Source organism: Oreochromis aureus, linkage group 5 (genome assembly GCF_013358895.1).
Source record: "Oreochromis aureus strain Israel breed Guangdong linkage group 5, ZZ_aureus, whole genome shotgun sequence".
Classification (NCBI taxonomy): Eukaryota; Metazoa; Chordata; class Actinopteri; order Cichliformes; family Cichlidae; genus Oreochromis; species Oreochromis aureus.
In genome coordinates this window covers 18495540-18501539 of record NC_052946.1, presented here as the reverse complement: position 1 = coordinate 18501539, position 6000 = coordinate 18495540, and positions in this window count along the sequence as shown.

The window sequence follows — 6000 nt, the reverse complement described above, 5'->3', positions numbered from 1 at the left end:
TCAGTGGCAACAGATGTGCTGGAGTGGTGAATCCAAATTTGAAATTTTTGCCAAATTATCGTCAATACGTTTGGAGGATTTCAGGAGACGTACAACAGTGAGTGTCGACAATCATCTGCAGAACATGGTGGAGGGTCTGTCATGGTTTTGAGCTGCATTTCAGCTGGTGGTGTTGGAGATCTTTTCAAAGTTAATTGATGATCAAATTGACAAATTTCCCAACCACTACCAATATTAAAAGCATACCAGTACAGAAAAATAAACATAATGCAACACTATCAGTCATGGATTGGCCTCCCCAGAGCCCGGACCTCAACATTATTCAAGCAACGTGGGATCATCTCGACAGGAAACAGGACAAAAGGCAGAAACATACAAAGAAGAGCTTTGAATGTCCTTCAAAAAGCCTGAAGAACCTTTCCCGAAGACTACTTAAAGAAATTACAAGATCTTGCCCGAGAGTTCAGTCCGTGTTGAAAAATGACGATGGCCAGATACTGATGTTCCAACAGGTTAAAACTGTACAAACTTATTTTTGCCTTATATACTTTATTTCCATGTCAGCACTACTACTTTCTGCATCTACTTTGCATTTTCCTATAAAATGTGAAGAAATTAGACATGACTCAAGACTCTTGCACACTACTTTATGTTGTTCCATATATGCAAATGTATTTATTTGCTTACCAGATACTTTGATGATAGATCCCTGAACATGAACAAGATACTGCTTGCCATTCACTAATGAATAAATTAGTTCAACATATTTTAGGCTCAGTGATTTCAGAAACAACATAAATTGCGTGACACATGAGGAATGAGTTAGGACTGGCTTCTTCTGCTTGGGACTATCATGTTTGGTGACTAATCGAAGCATAACATCTACCTCTGAGTTACATCAGGCCAGATGGACTCCCCTCAACTTCCCTGAAGACATTCCATTCAATTGTAAAACAAGCATGAAGATCCAAGAATAGCTGACATGTCTTTTACGTCTTTTACAAGGTTATGCAGAGTGCAAGTGACTTTTCACATGACCCTGCACATCACATGACCCCACCAGCAGCAATTTTACTGCTGGACCCCGAGTTTTAAACCCTCCTCCCTGCAGACCAAAGTCCCCTCGGCAGTAACAGAATGCTAGAATGGGAACAGCTTCAGGCTTTTCCTTCAGATTCATTACTATGTTGTTTTAACATAATTACTGGAAACCTACACAGGATCTCAAAGTAAAATCCTGCCAATAGTTACGATAGCTAAGGCTGTATACAGAGCTAACGGCATCACTGGTGACAATTATATGTTTTATGTTAGCATACATTTTTAAAAACGGAGGGTTAAGAGAGAAATGTATGATCAGTGATATTTAAGAAATAAAAGAAATTGTAATGATATTGTTACAGATGTCATTTTTCCATATTTAAAGACAACCTTTAGATTTTTGTTTACAAAGATCAATCAGCCAAACATGTGCTGTTAAAAATAGCAAATGCCCAGAAAAATCTAATTTAAATTTTATTGATCTTTTTGGTTTTTTTCTCCTTGTGAAGTACTGCACTCTTTCCTGGTCTGGCTACAGTTTGAATTCCTCTTTCCAACCACTTGCACATGCCCATTTGGATACAGACCAAACATTTAACTTTTAAGTGTAACTGATTGTACCCTCATGTCAGAGACCATGACTGGTCATCAAGTTAGCTCTTCGGATGGAACCCAAAGACCGAGCTGCTATTTTCAATTGAAGAACTTCTGAGTTGGTGGATCAGGTCAGAGGTGTGACCAGCAGGATCAGTAAGTGAGAGGAAAATTTAGCAACTTAAATTGTGGCATGTGCCATTCTGCCACTGTGCACCCTCTTGTTCATATTTGCTTCTTTTGACGTTGTTATCCATAAAGTCAAATTTAAAGTTGAATGGTCTCCCTTTTTGACACAGTGGAGGAGCTCCAGCACTTGGCAGCTCGTCAGCAGTGGACTTCTAGATATACATCCTAAAATAACAGCCCACAGGAAGGTGCTGTGGTGGTTACCACTTTGAAGCCAGTCTGGGGCCTTTCTATGTGGAGCTTGCATATTCTCCCTGTGTCTGTGTGGGTTCTTTCTTGGTACTCTGGCTTCCATCCACAGACCAAAGACATGCATTTTAGGTTAATTGGTGATTCTAAACTGACCATGCGTGTGAATGTGAGCCTGAATGTTTGTCTGTCTCTCTGTGTTAGCATTGTGGACGTTTGGCAACCTGTCCAAGACTGCCTCTCACCCTATGCCAGCACACATGTGACCCTGAATTGGATAAGAAAAAGAAAATGCAACAACACTGAAAGAGATAGCAGTATTTCAAATCAGATTTAGCTTTTTTGGAGCAGGAATCACATCACACTTAATGTTTCCAAACATAAACTTTACAGAAATCCTTAATTAATAAACTACATAATGACAATGCTGTTTGTTAACTGCTTAAAGATTACCTGAGGCATTTCTGAATTTCTTGTTACATGGTCCTTATTTACATGCATGCATTATCATTAAGCTAATACTGGCCATTGTACTGGATAGGGCAATTTATTAGTCTAGCAATAATTCTATGCATCCATGCTACGCTAATAAAAAATAAATAAACAGACCTGAAAACACTGCCTCTGCTCTTCACAGTAATCTCAATCAAAGCTGCAGGTGTTTGTGTATATTTGTCTCTTGTCATTCCATTGTATGTGTGAAGGTGCATTGACATCTACAGACACACAGAAAGGTTCTTTTTCCCAAGGTGATGCTTCAGATGGCCTCTGACCTGGACTGCTGGACTCTGCTGAGCTCAGCTATAATGATCAACTGTTATTCTTCAGCCATCAGCCTCTGCCTTTCACTGACCGTCCCCTCATCCTGAGGTGAGATGAGGAAGGAGATGAGACGATGACAGCAGCAGTAAAAACAGACTGTGTGTGCATGTGTGTACGTCAGGGTGTGGAAACAGTACATCAATAGATTGCTTTATTGAGGTGCCAGCACTAATTTGCATGTTTTTTCTGTCTGTGTAAATGAGAGAGGAAGAGATATGCAAACAACTCGGTGATGATGGGAGAACAATGGTGGTTTTAAAAGCTTTTCTTTCATTATGGTGTTCTGCTTAGGCTTTAAAAAAGTTTTGTGGCTAAATCAGCTAATGGGGCTCTTTAATGTGCAAAGGCTATAAAGAATTTGGTTTTAGAAGCTGGTTACATGAATAACAGCCTTTTTTTAAAACTTGCTGACACAATTAATGACTATAATGACTGTTAAAAACAAATGATGTGAAACAAACTTCTCTAGTAAAAAACAAACAAACCAAAAACTCAACACTACAAACTATTAATGAACATCACTGCAAATCCATAATGAAGGTTGTCCATAAGAAAAGAATGCTTTTATATTATACAATACCAGAATTGTAATCTCTCTATATGTTTATATGTATTTATATTATAACACATATGCAGTAGTCTGTATTTTACCTTTCCTTGACTCCTGAGACTAATACTACCAAAATGAATAAAACAGACGTGAAAGAGGAAAAGTGGAAAAAACAAAACAAACAAAACAGGGATGCCCAACTTTTATGAAAATGACTCTTTTTGGGGGAGATGACATCCAAACTAATCCAGAGGTTAGCTGTAGCAGCAGCTCACAGTGCCAGTAGATTTATGACTGAAATGAAGGAGGCAGTCTGCACTCACCACTGCTGGTGCCTGCTGCTCCTCATATCTAAAGAACTGAGTCTTCAGGGAATATTTATGTTTTATCTGTATTATTATAATTATTATTATATTATATATAATTTATCTGTATTAGTATTAGTTTTATGTTTGTTTTGTTGTTTTCTAAGTGGACACATCCCAAAAGTTCTTTTTTGCGAAGAAAAGCTGTCTGAGCACTACTTCATTATTGTTTCGACACTCATCTGAGAGTGGGGCTGTAGACCAAATGTCAGTATCCCAAACCTTAGCACTTACTGTTTCTGGCTTCTAACCCTTACATTTTTACTTTTTATTTATTGAAAAGGCATTCAATATATCACATGGGCTAAAAGTAAATAAATAAATCAGCCATTATTATATTTCCACAGTTTGCATCATTTAAATATCTCTTTTGCCCATAAATCTAACCACAACTAAATTAGCTTTGAGATTAAGTGGCCACCATTTTGGTAACTTAAGTGAATTTCAGTCATGTTAAATTAATACTTGTGCAAGAGTACATGAACATCAAATAAAGTCAGATAAGGTATGTGTATTTGTGATTTTGGCATTGTTGAAGTCAGAAACATTTTTAAAATAATTGCATTTTCACATTGTGCTCATCTGGTTACTGCAGACGTGCTTCAAACTGTTTTGGAAGTGAAAGAAACCTTGTGACTTTATATAGGTCTAATGTGCTTCTCTGATCACATCCATATTTTACAAAAGCACGTGTCAAGAACAAAACACCTAGAAAGACTTACACAGCTGATGGGAGGATCGGAGATAAGCGGCGCAGGAAATGGAAAAGTCGACTGAAAGAGGCCGCGGAGGTATTAATTAAACACCGCTCATTTTAATCATAGCTAATTATATTTGCATGTGACGGTTCAGAGGAGTGATGAGGCCGAGGGTGATTCTATCTGTCTGTGTCTCATTAGTACGGTGCAGCTGTCTGATGGCAAAGAAAAGCTTCTGTTGTCAAATAAGCAGAAATAAATATAAAGATTCTTTAAAAAGCTATTTTAGGTTCATTTGTATGGTAAAAATAAATCAAAAAATAAAAATGTTTAAAAAAAACAAAGAATATCTGGAATTGCTTGCAAGGAAAATAAGATATAAAACAATGCAGAAGAATTAGTAATTTACCCTAGCCTCCCTGGATTAATTGTTAATTGATGATACAGCCGTTTACCAATCAAATAGTTGCTAATTAGTCTTTTCAAGCTCCTCTTGTCTTGAAATGCTTCTCTGCGGCCCTCCTCCTCTGCCTTGCCAATAATCTACTCTTCCTTCTTTTCTTTCTCCTACCCAGCTTGTTATCAGCGCTCATCAGCGAATGTTTTCCATCTATAAACAATCAGACGCTCAGACGTTGACCCTCGACTCCTGTCTGACCTGGAGGTCACCAGTAAAAAGGAAAGGGGTGTTGAAGGGAAAATGGTCATTGCTGTATTTCATCTCTTTGGAGGAAAACAGAAAAGGGGGGGAAGATTTAAAGAGAGCACATAACAGGATGTGTGGGAAAGGTGAGTCAAGAATATGAGGACATGTAGGCCACAATGTTGCAGGAATAAGTGTAACCCACTGACTCCCTCTGTCTCATCCATGCACAACAGGATTAGCATGCATGTTTAAAAAAAAAGGGTGGGTGTTCAGTGTGCTCGCTATCACATCTGCATTAATGAAACACAAGATCTTTATCAAGGTAATCACGATCTATTATCTTTTATCCACCATGTTTTGATTTTAATGCTTTTGTTGTTTAAGGACATTCTTATAAGAATGGAGATTATGACATATGGAAACAAACCAAACATGCACACTATTGTTTTGTTACGTTTAAAATCTTAAACTTGGGCAATGACACAAATATGTGCGCTGTCATGGTATGTCGGTTTAATTGTAACACTGGGGAAATATTTAGGATCCAAAAAGCTAATTTCCATGACAGCCTCATAATGAAGCCAGTAATAGAGAAAAAGGGGAGGGGGTTCTATAAAAACCAGAATGAAAGAGGGGGAGGTGGAGCAAGAAAGAGAAATTGGAGAGACCAGGAGTAAAAAGCGACAGATTTTTTTTTTCTGTCTGGTTTTCTATAAGAGGAACGAGAGGAGATAAGACTAAAAGGACTGTCACTCAGAGGAACAATCCTTCCAGTGTCCCCTCTTGCTCCTGCTGCTCCTCCTCCCTCCTTACCCCCCACCTCCCCTCTCTCCAATTTCCACAGATTCCTGCTGAGATAGAGTCGCTGTTCACAGGAACAGTTTGCTGACATCATCTGCTACATAC